The sequence below is a fragment of the Phocoena sinus genome, chromosome 18 (genome assembly GCF_008692025.1).
Source record: "Phocoena sinus isolate mPhoSin1 chromosome 18, mPhoSin1.pri, whole genome shotgun sequence".
Lineage (NCBI taxonomy): Eukaryota > Metazoa > Chordata > Mammalia > Artiodactyla > Phocoenidae > Phocoena > Phocoena sinus.
Genome location: NC_045780.1, coordinates 60,441,900 through 60,463,549, shown reverse-complemented (window position 1 = coordinate 60,463,549; position 21,650 = coordinate 60,441,900).

The window sequence follows — 21,650 nt, the reverse complement described above, 5'->3', positions numbered from 1 at the left end:
GCAAGTATAAATGCCAAAGATAACATACCTTATCTAAAAACATTGATATAAAAAATGATATTCAGTGCTAATATCCTTTATGGATAGGTAACAGATGATATCTATCATCCTATGAAATCCTTCAACTATGAAATCCTTCAACCTTCCAATCTTTCTGTCAATGTAATCTCTATTGTTACCGTAACTGGACAATATTTTATATGCTATGTATATTCCATCACCCAAACAGACTATAATCCCCTTGAGTATAAGACCATATTTTAGAAGTGTCCATATCTACAAGACTAACTAGCACAAACCCTATATCTATCAGAATCTATGACTCTTAGAACCTCCCTGGCAGTCCAGTGGTTGGGACTCTGAGCTTCCAGTAAAGGGGGTGCAGTTTCAATCCCTGGTCAGGGAAGTAGGATCCCACATGCTGCACGGCAGAGCAAAAAAAAAATGAATCTATTATTCTTTTCCTTACTATAATCAATATGGGACAGAAGGATCTCCTGAAATATACTTCAAATTAATATTATTATGTAATACTTACTAATCATCACTTTAAAACCCAAATAATACATTTCTCAGTAAGAGTATTAGAAACAAGGCATTGTCTAAAAACTACTGCATTGTTGGAGGCAGTAGTAATCTTTAGACTACATTTATAATTATAGGAGTCTACAAAGAACTATACTGATGCTCAAGGCTGAAACTAGGACTGGCAGAGACGTAGATATTTTGAGAAAAATCAGGCAGCACCAAAACAGAAACGTCTACTACAAATATACATGAAAAATAAATTTTTATCACAGAGTGATTAAAAACCCTGAGACAGAAGAAGCAAGCAAGAAGAACTACAATTTTTCAGCCTTTGGAATGAAAACCACATTCAAAGAAAGATAGACAAAATGAAAAGGCAGAGGTCTGTGTATCAGATGAAGGAACAAGATAAAACCCCAGAAAAATAACTAAATGAAGTGGAGACAGGCAACTTTCCAAAAAAAGGATTCAGAATAATGATAGTGAAGATGATACAGGACCTCAGAAAAAGAATGGAGGCAAAGATCGAGAAGATGGAAGAAATGTTTAACAAACACCTAGAAAAATTAAAGAACAAACACCTACAAGGATTAAAGAACAAACAAACAGAGATGAACAATACAATAACTGAAATGAAAAATACACTAGAAGGAATCAATAGCAGAATAACTGACACAAAAGAACGGATAAGTGACATGGAAGACACAATGGTGGAATTCACTGCTGCAGAACAGAATAAAGAAAAAAGAATGAAAAGAAATGAAGACAGCCTAGGAGACCACTGAGACAACATTAAATGCAACAACAGTCACATAATAGGGGTCCCAGAAGGAGAAGAGAGAGAGAAAGAACCCAAGAAAATATATGAAGAGATTATAGTCAAAAACTTCCCTACAATTGGAAAGGAAAAACCCACCCAAGTCCAGGAAGCACAGAGAGTCCCAGGCAGGATAAACCCAAACAGAAACATGCCAATATACATAGTAATCAAATTGACAAAAACTAAAGACAAAGAAAAATTATTAAAAGCAACAAGGGACAAATGACAAATAACATACATGGGAACTCCCATAACATTAACAGCTGATTTCTCAGCAGAAACTCTACAAGCCAGAAGGGAGTGGCACGATATATTTAAAGTGATGAAAGAGAAGAAGCTACAACCAAGTTTACTCTACCCAGCAAGGACTTCATTCAGATTTGATGGAGAAATTAAATTTTTACAGCCAAGCAAAAGCTAAGAGAATTCAGCACCACCAAACCAGCTCTACAATACATGTTGAAGGAACTTCTCTAAGGAACATACATATCAATAATTACCTTAAACATGAATGGATTAAATGCTCCAACCAAAAGGCACAGGCTCGCTGAATGGATACTAAAACAAGACCCATATATATGCTGTCTACAAGAGACCCACTTCAGACCTAGGAACATATACAGACTGAAAGTGAGGGGATGAAAAAGATATTCCATGCAAATGGAAATCAAAAGAAAGCTGGAGTAGCAATACTCATATCTGATAAAATAGATTTTAAAATAAGTAATGTGACAAGGAAGGACACTATGTAATGATCAAAGGATCAATCCAAGAAGAAGATATAACAATTATAAATATATATGCACCCAACATAGGAGCACCTCAATACATAAGGCAAATGCTAACAGCTATAAAAGAGGAAATAGATAGTAACACAATAATAGTGGGGGACATCAACAACTCACACCAATGGACAGATCATCCAGACAGAAAATTAATAAGGAAACAAAAGCTTTAAATGACAGCATAGACCAGATAGATTTAATTGATATTTATAGGACATTCTATTTGAAAATAGAGTACACTTTCGTCTCAAGGGCACATGGAACATTCTCCAGGATAGATCACATCTTGGGTCATAAATCAAGCCTCAGTAAATTGAAGAGAATTGAAATCATATGAAGCAACTTTTCTGACCACAATGCTGTGAGATTAGAAATCAGTTACAGGGGAAAGAAACGTAAAAAACACAAACACATGGTGGCTAAACAATACGTTACTAAATAACCAAGAGAGCACTGAAGAAATCAGAAAATACCTAGAAACAATTGACAATGAAAACACGACGACCCAAAACCTGTGGGATGCAGCAAAAGCAGTTCTAAGAGGGAAGTTTATAGCAATACAATCCTACCTCAGAAACAAGAAAAATCTCAAATAAACAATCAAACTTTACACCTAAAGAAACTAGAGAAAGAAGAACAAACAAAACCAAAAGTTAGTAGAAGGAAAGAAATCCTAAAGATCATAGCAGAAATAAATGAAATAGAAACAAAGAAAACAATAGCAAAGTTCAATAAAAGTAAAAGCTGGTTCTTTGAAAGATAAAATTGATAAACCATTAGCCAGACTCATCAAGAAAAAGAGGGAGAGGACTCAAATCAATAAAATCAGAAATGAAAAAGGAGAAGTTACAATGGACACCACAGAAATACAAAGCATCCTAAGAGACTACTACAGGCAACTCTATGCCAATGAAATGGACAACCTGGAAAAGCGGACAAATTTCTTGAAAGGTATAACCTTCCAAGACTGAACCAGGAAGAAATAGAAAATATGAACAGACCAATTACAAGTAATTAAATTGAAACTGTGATTAAAAATCTTCCAACAAACAAAAGTCCAGGACCACATGGCTTCACAGGTGAATTCTATCAAACATTTAGAGAACAGCTAACACCCATCCATCTCAACCTCTTCCAAAAAATTGCAGAGGAAGGAACACTCCCAAACTCATTCTATGACACCAGCGTAACCCTGATACCAAAAACAGAGATACTATAAAATGATTACAGGCCAATGTCACTGATAAATAGAGATGCAAAAATCCTCAACAAAATACCAGCAAACAAAATCCAACAACACATTAAAAGGATCATATACTATGATCAAGTGGGATTTATCCCAAGAATGCAAGCATTCTTCAATATATTCAAATCAATCATTGTGATGCATCATATTAACAAATTGAAAAATAAAAACCATATGATCATCTCAATGGATGCAGAAAAAGCTTTGACAAAATTCAACACCCATTTATGATAAAAACTCTCCAGAAAGTGGGCATAGAGGGAACCTACCTCAACGTAATAAAGGCCATATACGACAAACCCACAGCAAACATCATTCTCAATGGTGAAAAACTGAATGCATTTCTTCTAAGATCAGGAACAAGACAAGGATGTCCACTCTCGCCATTATTATGCAACATAGTTTTGGAAGTCCTAGCCGTGGCAATCAGAAGAAAAAGAAATAAAGGGAATACAAATTGGAAAAGGAGAAGTAAAACTGTCACTCTTTGCAGATGACATGATACTATACATAGAGACACCTAAAGATGTCACCAGAAAACTAATAGAGCTATTCAATGAATTTGGTAAAGTTCCAGGATACAAAATTAATGCACAGAAATCTCTTGCATTCCTGTACACTAACAATGAACCACCAGAAAGAAAAATTAAGGAAAAACTCCCATTTACCATTGCAACAAAAGGAATAAAATACCTAGGAATAAACCTACCTAAGGAGGTAAAAGACCTGTACTCAGAAAACTATAATACACTGATGAAAGAAATCAAAGATAACACAACCAGATGGACAGATATACCATGTTCTTGTATTCAAAGAATCAATGTTGTGAAAATGACTCTACTACCCAAAGCAATCTACAGATTCAATGCAATCACTATGAAATTACCAATGGCATTATTTACAGAACTGGAACAAAAAATAATCTTAAAATTTGTATGGAGACACAAAAGACCCCAAATAGCCAACACAATCTTGAGGGAAAAAATGGAGCTGGAGGAATTAGGCTCCCTGACTTCACACTATACTACAAAACTACAGTAATCAAGACAATATGGTATTGGCACAAAAACAGAAATATAGATCAATGGAACAGGATGGAAAGCCCAGAGATTAACCCATGCACCTATGGTCAACTAATCTATGACAAAAGAGGCAAGGATATACAATGGAGAAAAGATGGTCTCTCCAGTAAGTGGTGCTGGGAAAACTGGACAGCTACATGTAAAAGAATAAAATTAGAGCACTCCTTAACACCATACACAAAAATAAACTCAAAATGGATTAAAGACCTAAATGTAAGACCGGACACTATAAAACTCTTAGAGAAAAACATAGGAAGAACACTCTTTGACATAAATCACAGCAAGATCTTTTTTGACCCACTTCCTACAGTAATGGAAATAAAAACAAAAATAAACAAATGGAACCTAATGAAACTTAAAAACTTTTGCACAGCTAAGGAAAATATAAACAAGACAAAAAGACAACTCTCAGAATGGGAGAAAATATTTTCAAACAAATCAATGGACAAACGATTAATCTCCAAAATATATAACTAGCTCATGCAGCTCAATATTAAAAAAACAAACAACCCAATCGAAAAATGGGCAGAAGACCTAAATAGACATCTCTCCAAATAAGACATACAGATGGCCAAGAGGCACATGAAAAGGTGCTTAACATCACCAATTATTAGACCAATTCAAATCAAAACTACAATGGGGTATCACCTCACACCGGTTAAAATGGGCATCATCGGAAAATCTACAAACAACAAATGCTGGAGAGGGTGTGGAGAAAGGGAGCCCTCTTGCACTGCTGGTGAGAATGTCAGTTGGTACAGCCACTATGGAGAACAGTATGGAGGTTTCTTAAAAAACTAAAAATAGAATTACCATATGACCCAGCAATCCCACTACTGAGCATATACCCAGAGAAAACCATAGTTCAAGACACATGCACCCCAATGTTCATTGCAGCACTATTTACAATAGCCAGGTCATGGAAGCAACCTAAATGCCCATCAACAGACAAATGGATAAAGAAGTTGTGGTACATATATACAATGGAATATTACTCAGCCATAAAAAGGAAAGAAATTGGATCATTTGTAGAGATGTGAATGGACCTAGAGACTGTCATACAACGTGAAGTAAGTCAGAAAGAGAAAAACAAATATCGTATATTAAAGCATACATGTGGAATCTAGAAAAATGGCAGATGGACTGGTTTGCAAGGCAGAAATAGAGACACAGATGTAGAGAACAAACGTATGGACACCAAGGGGGGGAAAGCAGGGTGGGGGGGTAAGGTGGGGGGCTGGTGGTTGTGGGATGAATTGGGAGGTTGGGATTGACATATATACACTAATATGTATAAAATAGATAACTAATAAGAACCTGCTGTATAAAAAATAAATAAAATTCAGAAAATGAAAATAAAAATCCAGTTAAATAAGTATTTTCTTAGATCATAACCACATTTAGGAGCTTTAAAACAAAAAACCTTATTTCTGCATTATGATTTATTCATTAACATTCTTTCTATGGTGAATAATGTAGCAAACAGGTTGTGTATAGCTCATCAATTAATTCTAGGGGTACTACTCCTGACAGCTGAAGTGTTTGTTGAGACATTTAGTATGATTTTGCAAGTTCTGAATATCTTTCAGAAATACCATCCTCCTCACATTCTTTTCTTTAATTCGATTTAACAATGTGTTTCCACTTAACCTTAGAATTCATCTGGCTTCCATGACCATTTTCTTGTGGTAATTTTGAAAATTCTCTCCGTTGCAGATGGAAGACATTCACCAAATAAATTTTCTATCAACAAGAGACAATGGAGGGGAACAGAGGATGATTCAGTTTAATTTCACTCATCTCAGTCCTTTCATTCATCCAACAAACATATATTGGATAGACCTTGAGATATAAAGAAATGCTAAAATATGGACTTAGATTTTAAGATGCATATATTTTAATATGATAAATAATTAAGCAAACCTGTGTTTATGAAACAACGTTAGAAGTGCAGGGGGGGCTATTGCTGATTATTGAAAAGAGACGACAATGTGATCAAAAGAACAATCTGATATTTGAAGATTGACATTAGGACAATGAAGTAAAGGACTGAAACATTTTAGGCAAAGGAAACAGCATTTAAAATGCCTGAAACATAAAACAATATGACATATTATGTAATCAGGAAAGAGTATAGGCAGGATTTAAACTTCTATTAATGATTAAGATGTTACCCAACTGATTCTCCAAAGGAAACTATAAAACTTGGATATAAAACAAAAAAACAGCATTGGTGAACAAAAAGAAGCAGATTTTAATGGAGTTGCATGTTCATAGGAGTGGAATTTTACAAAGTACTTTCCAACATTTTGTGGATTTTACCTTGAAGTCATGCACTGTCAGTGCAGCATATGAGGGGGCAGTGGTAATAGGAAGTCCACAGTTTTGTGGCCTGAAAAATTAGAGAACTGAATATAGGGAGTCACTGGTTGCTGCAAAGAAAAGGGAAAATTGTGGAAGGAAAAGAGCCAAAAATTCTCGAATTCTATACACTATATCTCTGTCTGACCCCTCAACCACATGTCTGGAACAGACTAAAATAAAACTCAGCTAAAAACAAAAGATCTGAAATGAGACCAACGATGTAGCCTAAGAAACAGTTTCTGATTCAAGTCCAATTAAAATAATTGAATGTTAAAGCAGAAGAAACAAGTCTCAAGTGAGAAAAATAAAATAATCCCCTCTCTCCACAAGTTGATATCCATAATTTCAAGAATGCAATCTAAAATTACCTGATATATGAAAAAATGAGTGGATAGAAATCATTCTCAAAAGAAAACAAAATAAATTGAAACCAATGAAAAGAAGATCCTGATATTGAAAGTATCAGAAAACATGTTAAAGTAGGTATTATAACTACTCTAAATAAAATTTAATGCAATATGCTCCTGATGAAGGGAAAGGGGAATCTTAGCAGACATATAGATATGATAGAAAGGAAGCAAATGGGAAGTTTACACCTGAAAAATACAATATCTGAAATAAAAAGTTTACTGGACGAGCTTAGCAGCTTAAGGGACATGGCAGAGGAAAGATAAAGTGACCTTGAAGATACTGCAATAAAAATTGCCCAATGTGAAGAACAAAAAGAAAACAATAGTGTAAACAATGAACAGAGCAAGGAGACTAGCTAGATAATATCACAGTCAAACATCTGTATAATTAAAATCTCAGAAAAAGAGGAGAAAGAAAAATTGGAAGGGGGAAATTATATGTATACACATATACACAAACATATGTACAAACACGTATATATGCACACAAATATGCACACACCCATATATATGTGTATCAGATCATTTGAAGATGTAACTCCTGGTGTTTTTCCACGTTTGATTATATAAATTTTGACATTCAGCTCATAGAGTTTGACTAATTTTTAAGTTTACTCTCCACTTTGTGATTTTGAAAAAAATCTGTGTGTGTGTACATAGTGTCTCTCTCTCTCTCTCCATATATGTATATATATATATATATATATACACACACACACACACATATATATACATATGCATACATATATGTGATTATATATGCATGTGTGTATATATACTAGTAGATGTATTTTATATGTGTGCGTGTATATATGTATATATACATCTACTAGTATATATACACACATACATTTGTAAGTTTTAATTCTGTTAATCAACTAAACAATATACCTTGTAAGAGAAATACAGGTAAAAATATGGACCAGCTTCATGATTTTAAGTCCAATTTGCCATTGCTTTACTCTAAACTGCCCTCTAGTTGACAGTGATTGTATAAAAGTTGAGGGTGAAGCATCTGTACCCTCCAATCTTAAAGCCATAAAAGGCAACACAGAAACTGATGATCTGATTGGTAGGTGTCATGTGGTGCTACCATTTCTAGCATAAGGATATACATTATTTAATTTGTTTGAAATAGTTGTGTAATTTCTTCAAATTTAAGACTGCCATAAAGGTCCCTTATTAATTGATCAATTTTCTTTGTTATTTATAACTATTGGTCATGTTAACTTTGAACACTTGGTTGAGGTACTAACTGCCATAACTGTTTCATTGTAAAGGTTTATTTTTCCCTTTTGAGTATATTATTACCAAAGAATTTAGACCCCAAAGTTTTTACATCAATTTAGCATCCTAGTCTTAGTCAACTTTTACACTGGGGTTGCAAAGTTCAGTTTTTCTAGTTTTAGTTCTATCTTTGCTTTCTACATTTGTTTCCTGCTTTCTTCTGTAAAGAAGCAGTTTCCATTAGGTAAATTTTTAACTTATAATAGATCTTGGAGAATTGCTGGGGAACATAGAAATTCAGCAGAGAGAATGAGACAGGGAGAGGTTGTGAACCAACTGAAAAGACTTTCCCAGAGATAGCTCTAATGAATGAAAATCAAACAGCACTTTTCAAAGCTGCAGTGGCAGAATCAATACTAAGAACTGTCAGAAAACCACTCAGTACTGATTTGTCTAGATTTGAAAGATCAGCACAGACGACCTCATGTCTTATTAGGGGATTTAAAATGTATACAATTATTCTAGTCTTGGAAGAAAATATGGCAGTTTCTTAATCCACATGCCTGGGAGATTTATACAGTTAGAATGCTTATGGAAAGAATATGGAAGATGAGACTTACTATAGATATTAGGCAGGAAGAAAACACATTAAAGTCTGAGTTGTATTGTGGATTGATAGATTATTTCTTTATTGGGACCACACTGTCGAGTGAGAAGTTGTAAAAGATTGTTTGAACAATTGACAGTTTGGTAGACCTGAAACATAAAGTATATTATATACAATGAAAGAAATCCCAAGAGAATATAAAATGGAGCATATGACAACAATAAATAATGTAATTTAAAATGTAAATAAGGGTCTGATTTTATGCCTAAGAAGTAGAAAGCTAGGAAGTGTTTTTATCATAAGAACAACAAAAAAGAAAGATAATCTTTTAAAAAATGTTTAAACCCATCAAATATTTGACATTACAGAGCAATGAGATAGCCTAAAATCTAAAGAAAGATGAATGTAAGGAGATACAGAGCCCAAAGACTGGCTCACTTATGTCAGAGGGTAAGGGGAAGGTAGTACTGCCTTCTAAGTGAGTAAGAAGAATTTAGTTACAATCCTTAATTCATTACTAAAGACTGATGTGGCTTAGCATGACAGTGGCAGACATATCGGAGATTTTCTAGCCATACTTGGGCTTATCATGGTGAAACACCACAAGACACATGCACGAGAGTTTGAAGGATGGGAGGGAGCCTAGATGAAGTCATCCACATTGCATGAGCCTTGAGGAAGGTAGAAGTGGCCACCAGGGGAAAGGCAAAAAACCTGATCAAAACTCTTCTCTCCTAAGGAAAAAATCCTGAAATTAAAAGCGGATAGGCACCAAACCCTCTGGACCACAAGGTAGACTTTAGTTGTATTGGAGATGGAAAAGGGGAAAAAGGTCTGTCCTTCAGGCTATGGCCAGTTGTAGGCCATATAATTTCCTTGGACATGGCAGTGGGTGGTAAAGATAGTCTCCATTTCTGGGCATCCTTAGCTTTTAGAATACCCTGTTTTCTTTGGTCTCACAAGAGGCATTTCTCATTGATTCTGCATTTTCTCCAACAGACTAGCTTCACTGAGTAGCTTTACTTCACTGAGTAAAGGCAAGAGCCATCTACCACAGGGGAAGAATAACAAAGAGAAAGATACTCTCTGAAGAAATTATACACAAAAAGTCCTAAAGTTGAGGATGGAATAGGAATATTGAGGGAAAACTCTAGCAAACCAGGCCACTCTCCAATTATAGGTAACAATAGATGTCTTTGATATAAGTGTTAAACCCATAATAAACATTACAGAAACAAAACCAATCACAAGTCTATTACTGATTGGAATAATTCAATCCCCTATATTAGTGGCCTAGCAGGAAGGAAGGGTATTGATATTCAAAGTCATAAATATAATTTATCTCAGACTCAAGTGTTCCTCACATTATTTAGCATGCAAGAAACACATGGTACACACAAAAATGCAAGGTAAAAACCCATTATAAAGGTAAAGATCAATAAAATAAAACAGAATCAGTGATGAAGTAGATGTTGGAACAACTCTAGCCATCCTCTTTCAGCTAAGGTGGAGAAAAGAACTGAAAACACTTTTGAAATTCACAGTCCAGAGGCACAGTCTCACTGAAGACTAAGACAATTGTAGGATTATAGAATACTTTCTCTCCCCCAACACCTTACCACCACATTACTGAAGGCCTATTTACAGCAGTCCCTTTTACCTGGTATAGCACGTCCAGCTATCAAAAAAATTACGAGTCATACCACAAGGCAAAATACCCAATTTGAAGAGACAGAGCAAGCATCAGAACCAGACATGGCAGGAATGTTGGAATTATCAGAGTAGGAATTTAAAACAACTATCATTAATATGCTAAGGGTTTTAATGGATAGACAGCATGCAAGAACAGGTAGGCTTTGTAAGCAGACAAATGGAAGCCTAAGAAAGAACCAGAAAGAAAGATTAGAGATCAAACACACTGTAATAGAAATGAAAACTGCATTTGATAGGCTTACTAGCACATGATATGGCTGAGGACAGAATTTCTGAGCTTGAGGATATCTCAATAGAAACCTTCAAAGCTGAAAAGCAAAGAGAACAAAGACTGAAAAAAAACAGAACAAAACAGCCAAGGACTGTGAGACACCTATGAAAAGTGTAACATAGGTATAATTCGAATACCAGAATGAGAAGACAGAAAGGAACAGAAGAAATATTTGAAGCTATAATGACTGAGGATTTCCCCAAATTAGTTAATAGCATCAGCATTAATCTAATAACAAAAGTAGGAGACAACATTATAAGAAAAGAAACATAAGAAAAAAAGCAATGTATCCATCTTGGATCATAAATTGTGACAAAGGTACGATTCTAATAAAAGATGTTAATCATAGGGAAAATTGGGTGTGAGATATAAAAGACCTCTCATGTTTGCATTTTTTCTGTAAATCCAAAAACATTCTAATATAAGAAGTTTATTAACAGTTCTACACTTAATATCTTATTTATTGTCCAATGACTGAATTCTTTTCTACTGAGTGTCAAGCAAGGTGTATATAGCCTACTTTTCTGGTTATTTTTAACTTTTTAACATTTTTATTGGAGTATAATTGCTTTACAATGCTGTGTTAATATCTGCTGTATAACAAAGTGAATCAGCTATATGTATACATATATCCCCATATCTCCTCCCTCTTGCCTCTCCTTCCCACCCTCCCTATCCCACCGCTCCAGGTGGTCACAAAGCACAGAGCTGATCTCCCCATGCAATGCAGCTGCTTCCTGCTAGCTATTTTACATTTAGTAGTGTATATATGTCAATGCTACTCTCTCACTTCGTCCCAGCTAAACCTTACCCCTTCCTGTGTCCTCAAGTCCATTCTCTACATCTGTGTCTTTATTCCTATTCTGCCCCTAGGTTCATCAGAACCATTTTTTTAAAATTTTCCATACGTATGTGTTAGCGTACGGTGTTGTTCTCTTTCTGACTTACTTCACTCTGTATGACAGACTCTAGGTCCATCCACCTCACTACAAATAACTCAATTTCATTAATTTTTATGGCTGAGTAATATTCCATTGTATATATGTGCCACATCTTCTTTATCCATTCATCTGTCCATGGAACTTTAGGTGGCTGCCATGTCCTGGCTACTGTAAAGAGTGCTGCAATGAATATTGTGGTAATGACTCTTTTTCAATTATGGTTTTCTCGGGGTATATGCGTAGTAGTGGGATTGTTGGGTCATATGGTACTTCTATTTTTAGTTTTTTACGGAACCTCCATACTGTTCTCCATAGTGGCTGTATCAGTTTACATTCCCACCAAAAGTGCAAGAGGGTTCGCTTTTCTCTACACCCTCTCCAGCATTTATTGTTTGTAGATTTTTTGATGATGGCCATTCTGACCAGTGTGAGGTGATACCTCATTGTGGTTTTGATTTGCATTTCTCTAATCATTAGTGATGTTGAGCATCCTTTCATGTGTTTGTTGGCAATCTGTATATCTTCTTTGGAGAAACGTCTGTTTAGGTCTTCTGCCCATTTTTGGATTGGGTTGTTTGTTTTTTGATATTGAGCTGCATGAGCTGCTTGTATATTTTGGAGATTAATCCTTTGTCAGTTGCTTCATTTGTAAATATTTTCTCCCATTCTGGGGGTTGTCTTTTCGTCTTGTTTATGGTTTCCTTTGCTGTGCAAAAGCTTTTAAGTTTCATTAGGTGCCAATTGTTTATTTTAGTTTTTATTTCCCTTTCTCTAGGAGGTGGGTCAAAAGGATCTTGCTGTGATTTATGTCATAGAGTGTTCCGCCTGTGTTTTCCTCTAAGAATTTTATAGTGTTTGGCCTTACATTTAGGTCTTTAATCCATTTTGAATTTATTTTTGTGTATGATGTTAGGGAGTGTTCTAATTTCAGTCTTTTACATGTAGCTGTCCAGTTTCGCAGCACCACTTATTTATTTATTTTTTTTGCGGTACGTGGGCCTCTCACTGTTGTGGCCTCTCCCGTTGCGGAGCACAGGCTCCGGACGCGCAGGCTCAATGGCCATGGCTCACAGGGCCAGCCGCTCCGCGGCATGTGGGATCTTCCCGGACCGGAGCACGAACCCGTGTCCCCTGTATCGGCAGGCGGACTCTCAACCACTGCGCCACCAGGGAAGCCCAGCACCACTTATTGAAGAGGCTGTCTTTTCTCCATTGTATATTCCTGCCTCCTTTATCAAAAATAAGATGACCATGTATTTGTGGGTTTATCTCTGGGCTTTCTATCCTGTTCCATTGATTTATATTTCTGTTTTTGTGCCAGTACCATACTGTCTTGATTACTGTAGTGTTGTCCTATACTCTGAAGTCAGGGTGTCTGACTCCTACAGCTCCGTTTTTCTTTCCCAGGATTGCTTTGGTTATTGGAGATCTTTTTTGTTTCCATACAAATTGTGAAATTTTTTGTTCTAGTTCTGTGAAAAATGCCATTGGTATTTTGATAGGGATTGCATTGACTCTGCAGATTGCTTTGGGTAGTGTAGTCATTTTCACAGTGTTGATTCTTCCAATCCAAATACATCATATATCACTCCATCTGTCTGTATCATCTTTAATTTCTTTCATCAGTGTCTTATAATTTTCTGCATACAGGTCTTTTTCTCCTTAGGTAGGTTTATTCCTAGGTATTTTATTCTTTTTGTTGCAATGGTAAATGGGAGTGTTTCCTTAATTTCTCTTTCAGATTTTTTATCATTAGTGTATAGGAATGCAAGAGATTCCTGTGCATTAATTTTGTATCCTGCTATTTTACCAAATTCATTTATTAGCTCTAGTAGTTTTCAAGTAGCATCTTTAAGATTCTCTATGTGTTGTATCATGTCATCTGCAAACAGTGACAGTTTTACTTCTTTTCTGATTTGGATTCCTTTTATTGCTTTTTCTTCTCTGATTGCTGTGGTTAAAACTTCCAAAACTATATTGAGTAATAGTGGAGAGTGTGGGCATCCTTGTCTTTTTCCAGATTTTACAGGAAATGGTTTCAGTTTTTCACCATTGAGAATGATGTTAGCTGTGGGTTTGCCATATATGGGGTTTTTTATGTTGAGGTTAGTTCCCTCTATGTCTACTTTCTGGAGGGTTTTTTTAAAATAACTTTATTTATTTATTTGGTTTTGTTGGGTCTTCATTGCTGGGCATGGGCTTTCTCTAGTTGCGGCACGTGAGGGCTACTTTTTGTTGTGGTGCACGGGTTTCTCCTTGCAGTGGCTTCTCTTGTTGTGGAGCATGGGCTCCAGGCACACAGGCTCAGTAGTTGTGGCACATGGGCTTAGTTGCTCTGCAGCCTGTGGGATCTTCCCAGATCAGGGCTCGAACCTGTGTCTCCTGCAATGGCAGGCAGATTCTTAACCACTGTGCCAACAGGGAAGCCCTGGAGAGTTTTTATCTTAAATGGGTGTTGAATTTTATTGAAAGTTTTTTCTGCATCTATTGAGATTATCATATGGGTTTTATCCTTCAGTTTGTTAATATGGTGTATCACATTGACTGATTTGCATATACTGAAGAATCCATGAATTCCTGGGATAAACCCCACTTGATCACGGTGTATGATCCATTTAATGTGCTGTTGGATTCTGTCTGCTAGTACTTTGTTGAGGATTTTTGCATCTATGTTCATCAGTGATATTGGCCTGTAGTTTTCTTATTTTGTGACATCCTTGTCCAGTTTTGGTATCAGGGTGATGGTGGCCTCGTAGAATGAGTTTGGGAGTGCTCCTCCCTCTGCTGTATTTTGGAAGAGTTTGAGAAGGATAGGTGTTATCTCTTCTCTAACTGTTTGATAGAATTCGCCTGTGAAGCCATCTGGTCCTGGGCTTTTGTTTGTAGGAAGATTTTTAATCATAGTTTCAATTTCAGTGCATGTGATTGCTCTGTTTACAGTTTCAATTTCTTCCTGGTTCAGTCTTGGAAGGTTGTGCTTTTCTAAGAATTTGTCCATTTCTTCCAGGTTGTCCATTTTATTGGCATATAGTTGTTTGTAGTGATCCATAATGATTTTTTGTATTTCTGCAGTGTCTGTTGTTACTTCTCCTTTTTCATTTCTATTTCTGTTGATATGAGTCTTCTCCCTTTTTTTCTTGATGAGTCTGGCTAGTGGTTTATCATTTTTGTTTATTTTCTCAAAGAACCAGCTTTTAGTTTTATTGATCTTTGCTATTGTTTTCTTCATTTCTTTTTCATTTATTTCTAATCTGATCTTTCTGACTACTTTCTTTCTGTTAACTTTGAGGTTTTTTTGTTCTTCTTTTTCTAACTGCTTTAGGTGTAATCTTAGGTTGTTTATTTGATATTTTTCTTGTTTCTTGAAGTAAGATTGTATTGCTATAAACTTCCCTCTTAGGACTGCTTTTGCTGCATCCCACAGGTTTTTGGGTCCTCATTTTTTCATTGTCATTTGTTTCCAGGTATTTCTTTACTTCCTCTTTGATTTCTTCAGTGATCTCTTGGTTATTTAGTAGCATATTGTTTAGCCTCCATGTGTGTGTTTTGTACAGTTTTTTTTTTCCTGTAATTGATATCTAGTCTCATAGCATTGTGGTCAGAAAAGATACTTGATACGATTTCAATTTTCTTAAATTTACCAAGGCTTCATATGTGACACAAGATATGATCTATGCTACAGAATGTTCCATGAGTACTTCAGAAGAAAGTGTATTCTGTTGTTTTTGGATGGAATGTCCTGTAAATATCAATTAAGTTCATCTTGTTTTATGTGTCATTTAAAGCTTGTGTTTCCTTATTTATTTTCATTTTGGATGATCTGTCCATTGATGAAACTAGGGTGTTAAAGTCCCCTACTATGACGGTGTTACTGTCGATTTCCCCTTTTATGGCTGTTAGCATTTGCCTTATGTATTGAGGTGCTCCCATGTTGGGTGCATAAATGTTTACAATTGTTATATCTTCTTCTTGGGTTGATCCCTTGGTCATTATGTATTGTCCTTCTTTGTCTCTTGTTATAGTCTTTATTTTAAAGTATATTTTGTCTGATATGTGAATTGCTACTCCAGCTCTCTTTTGATATCCACTTGCACAGAACATCTTTTTCCATCCCCTCACTTTCAGACTGTATGTGTCCCTAGGTCTGAAGTGGGTCTCTTATAGACAGCATATATATGGGTCTTGTTTTTGTATCCATTCAGCCTGTCTATGTCTTTTGGTTGGAGCATTTAATCCATTTACATTTAAGGTAATTATTGATATGTATGTTCCTATTCCCATTTTCTTAATTGTTTTGGGTTTGTTATTGTAGGTCTTTTCTTTCTCTTGTGTTTCCTACCTAGAGAAGTTTCTTTAGCATTTGTTGTAATGCTGATTTGGTGGTGCTGAATTATCTTAGCTTTTGCTTGGCTGTAAAGCTTTTAATTTCCCCATCAAATCTGAATGAGATTCTTGCTGGGTAGAGTAGTCTTGGTTGTAGGTTTTTCCCTTTCATTACTTTAAATATGTCCTGCCACTCCTTTATGGCTTGCAGAGTTTCTGCTGAAAGATCAGCTGTTAACCTTATGGGGATTCCCTTGTATGTTATTTGTGTCTTTTCCCTTGCTGCTTTCGATATTTTTTCTTTGTATTTATTTATTTATTTATTTTTTTTGTGGTACGCGGGCCTCTCACTGTTGTGGCCTCTCCCATTGTGGAGCACAGGCTCCATACACACAGGCTCAGCAGCCATGGCTCACGGGCCCAGCCGCTCCGCGGCATGTGGAATCTTCCCGGACCGGGGCACGAACCCGTGTCCCCTGCATCGGCAGGTGGTCTCTCAACCACTGCACCACCAGGGAAGCCCTGTATTTAATTTTTGATAGTTTGATTAATATGTCTCTTTGTGTGTTTCTCCTTGGATTTATCCTGTATGGGACTCTCTGCTTCCTGGATTTGTTTGACTATTTCCTTTCCCATATTAAGGAAGTTTTCAACTATAATCTCTTCAAATAGTTTCTCAAACCCTCTCTTTTTCTCTTCTTCTGGGACTGCTATAATCCAAATGTTGGTGCATTTAATGTTGTCCCAGACATCTCTTGGACTGTCCTCAATTCTTTTCATCCTTTTTTCTTTATTCTGCTCTGTGGCAGTTATTTCCACTCTTTTATCTTCCAGGACACTTATCTCTTCTTTTGCCTCCGTTATTCTGCTATTGATTCCTTCCAGAGACTTTTTAATTTCATTTACTGTGTTGTTCATCATTGTTTGTTTGTTCTTTAGTTCTTCTAGGTCCTTTTTAAGTGTTTCTTGTATTTTCTTCATTCTATTTCCAAGATTTTGGATCATCTTTACTCTCATTACTCTGAATTGTTTTTCAGGTAGACTGCCTATTTCCTCTTCATTTGTTTGGTCTGGTGGGTTTTTACCTTGCTCCTTCATCCACTGCATATTTCTCTGTCTTCCCATTTTCCTTTACTTACTGTGTTTGGGGTCTCCTTTTTGATGGCTTCAGGTTCGTAGTTCCCGTTGTTTTTGGTGTCTGCCCTGAGTGGGTTAGGCTGGTTCAGTGGCTTGTGTAGGCTTCCTGGTGGAGGGGAATGGTGCCTGTGTTCTGGTGGGTGGGGCTGGATCTTGTCTTTGTGGTGGGCAGGGCTGAGTCCAGTCATGTGTTTTGTGATGTGTGTGAACTTAGTATGATTTTAGGCAGCCTCTTTTCTAAGGGGTGGTGTTATGATCCTGTCTTGCTAGTTGTTTGCCATCGGATGTCCAGCACTGGAGCTTGCTGGCCGTTGGGTAGAGCTGGATCTTAGAGTTGAGACAGAGACCTCTGGGAGAGCTCTCACTGATTGATATTACATGGGGCCAGGAGGTCCCTTGTGGTCCAATGTCTTGAACTCAGCTTTCTCACCTCAGAGGCTCAGGCCTGACACCAGGCCAGAGCACCAAGACCTTGTCAGCCACATGGCTCAGAATAAAAGGGAGAAAAAAAGGAAAAATAATTGTAATAAAATTTTTTTTTAATTATTACATTAAAAATATTAAAAAGTAATAAAATAAAGAAGAGAGCAATGAAACCAATAAACAAATCCACCAATGATAACAAGAGCTAAAAACTATACTAAGATAAACATAAAAATTAGAAACGAGTCAGTCACAGACAACAAACCCCAAGTCTACAGTTGCTCCCAAAGTCCACTGCCTCAATTTTGGAAACATTCGTTGTCTATTCAGGTACTTCACAGATGCAAGGTACCTCCAGTTGATTGTGGGGATTTAATCTGCCGCTCCTGAGGCTGCTGGGAGAGATTTCCATTTCTCTTTGTTATTCTCACAGTTCCTGGGGTTCAGCTTTGGTTTTGGCCCCACCTCTGTGTGTAGATTGCCCTCAGGCATCTGTTCCTGCCCATACAGGATTGGGTTAAAGCAGCAGCTGACTAGAGGGCTCTGGCTCACTCAGGCCAGGGGGAGGGACGGGTATCATAGTTATAATTGGAATGCAGGGCGAGCCTGCAGCGGCAGAGGCCAGCATGACTTTGCAACAGCCTGAGGAGCCTGAGGATCGCTGGACCCTGGCAGTGGCGTGCTGCACAGACTCCTGGGGGTGTGTGGGTAGTGACCTTCTCTTGCACACAGGATTCTTGGTAGCAGCAGCAGCGTTAGAGATTCATGCCTGTTTCTGGTGTCTGAGTTGATAGCCACAGTTCACGCCCGTCTCTGGAGCTCATTTAGGCAGCACTCTGGCTTCTTTGGCCAGATGGGGAAGAAATCCCCTCTCCTCACACACCCCGAAATAATGGTCTCTTGCCTCTTATGCAGGTCCAGGGTTTTTCCCGGACTCCCTCCCAGCTAGCTGTGGCCCACTAGCCCCCTCAGGCTGTGTTCACGCAGCCAACCCCAGTCCTCTCCCTGGGATCTGACCTCCAAAGTCCGAGCCTCAAAGCCCGAGCCTCAGCTCTCAGCCCCCACCTACCCGTCAGGTGAGCAGATAAGCCTCTCAGGCTGGTGAATGCTGGTCAGCACCGATCCTCTGTGTGGGGATCTCTCTGCTTTGCCCTCTGCACCCCAGTTGCTGCACTCTCTTCCGTGGCTCTGAAAATTCCCCCCTGCCCAACCCCCGTCCCTACCAGTGAAGGGGCTTCCTAGTGTGTGGAAACCTTTCCTCCTTCACAGCTCCCTCCCAGAGGTGCAGGTCCCATCCCTATTCTTTTGTCTCTGTTTTTCCTTTTTTCTTTTGCCCTACCCAGGTACATTGGCAGTTTCTTGCCTTTGGGGAAGTCTGAGGTCTTCTGCCAGCATTCAGTGGGTGTTCTGTAGGAGTTGTTCCACATGTAGATCTATTTCTGATGTATTTGTGGGGAAGAAGGTGATCTCCACCTCTTACTTCTCCACCATTTTGAAGGTCTCCTAACTGCTTCTTGATCAGTCCATTCTGCTTCAAGTCATTTATGCCTTGAGTCACGTGTACTGTGTCCAGATGGTCTCAGTACCACAGTGCTCTCTCAGGGCTGCCTCCGTGAAGTGGCTCCCACCCTTTTCTGGTTATTTTTAACATCAAAGTGGAGTTCCTAGCTAGTGCAATGAGCAAATAAACAAAATACAAGTCATACAGTTTAGGAAAGTAACAAAACTCTCTCTGCTCGCAGAAAATATGATTCAATACATAGAAAATCCCAAAGAATTTCTCAATAAGCTGCTAGATCTAATTAGTGAATTTAATAATGTTTCAAGCTATAAGGTAAATATATAAAAATCCATTACATTTCTATGTAACAATAATAAATATTTGATTACTGAGATTTAAAAAAAATAATACAATTCTAACAACATCACAAAACATGGAATATATGGGTATAAATATAACAAAATGTATTCTGGATCTACACTAAAAACTACAAAGGAGCAATAAAAGAAATTAAAGAAGAGCCAAATGAAAAGAGCTTGATACCATTGTCATTAATAGGAACATGTAACACTGTCCATTTTCCCCAAATTGTTGTAATTATTTAACATAATTTCCCAAAAAGTCCCACTAGTATTTTTAGTAAAAATCAACAAGGTGATTCAAAAATGCAAAATGTAGTTCTCTTGTGGCCAGTTGCTCTTGGGGAGGGATGAACTCTGGAATTAACACACTTAACACCTTACTGTTTTCCTTCTCTTGCTGAAAATACACTAAATATGTATTGATTTCTTTATTTATTGCATGCCTTAGCTATCCTGCTCATTATCTTCAGCTGTGAAGGGCAATGGTAGTATCATTTATGCAAATCCAAAATAAAACAAAGAAGAAGACAGGAATGTTAGCACTAAACTTGCTTGGTTGTCCAGAGAGAATGTTCTTGTTTTGATGTGGCTTTTCTTTCTTTAATACTCAGCAACCAAGTTTCCAAGTGATCCTCAATTCCCTGGGGACTTGTTACTACATCAGTTCAGGGAGATGAAAAATAAGAGAGCTGTAGAAGGCACACTGCTTCTTAAAGTCTTGTTCCCAAAGTGATACACATCACTTCCACTCCCATTCCACTTGGTTACATGTCCAAGAAATGTAGTTCAGAAGACAAATGAATGGATATTGGTAAACATCTAGCAATTTCTGCCATGAATAGGTAGAGTTGGTTTCATCTCTGGTCATTTCTGAAGAATGATGGGTAGGAAGAGTAGGCTGATGTGAAATCTAGGAAGAGAAATTGCATGTGCTAAGGTCTGGAGGCAGGGAAGAGCTTGGAACATTTCAAATGTGAATAAAAACCTGTGTGCCCAACAGGGAGAGTAGTGAAAATCAGTGTTGGAAAAGTAGCAAGGGCCAGATCAACCAGGATATTTGTACAGTGTTTTATAAAAGTTTTACACTGCATTATTGTTGCAATGAAAAGCTGTTTAATTGATGTTAACCAGACAGAAAGTGAATCAATTTTTGCATGCCTTAGGGATCATTGTCCGTTGAATGAAGAATTAGCATGAAGTTATGGTATATGCAAGGACAACTAGGAAACTTTGACTAAGAGAACAGTAATGAAGATAAGAATAAGTGCTCTATGGATTGCAGTGATGTTTATAAGGTGACATCAATATAAAATGGTTGAGTCACACTTGCAAGTTAAGCCTGAATAAGGTAGACATATGTCCTCAAATATTTGAAAAGATGTCATGTAGTAATGTTCTGTGTTATTATTTGGAGTTGTTCTTTGTACATTTCCTTGCATAGAGTACATCCTTGATAAATACGTTTTAAATGAATGAGTGCTTTAAAGTACAGAAAAAGTACAACACTAAGGACAGGAAAGGGAGGAATAGCTGCAGTGGATGAACTATATTTGGCTCAATATAAAAAAAGAATGGTATGAAAATAGGAAAGAATTCTTAACATTAAACCAGATGCCTTGGAAGTCAATGCCCTCTTCATAAAATCATCAGGTTAGGTTATCTGAGGTTAGACATTGGATCACAGAGGAAGAACTTCCTACTTAGCAGAAGCTCTAGGAAGCTCTGTTCAGTTTTAATGGCTAAGGAAACTTTGTTCTAAAATGAGGATTTGACATCAATGCAGGCAAAACCGAAGTCCAACACGAGAGCAAGTGCTTGCAGGTCATCTTCCTCTCAGTACTCACCTGGCTTTACATTCAGTGAACAGTGGCAGTGAGTTAGTATTAGCATGAAAGGTAGCATGTGCGATA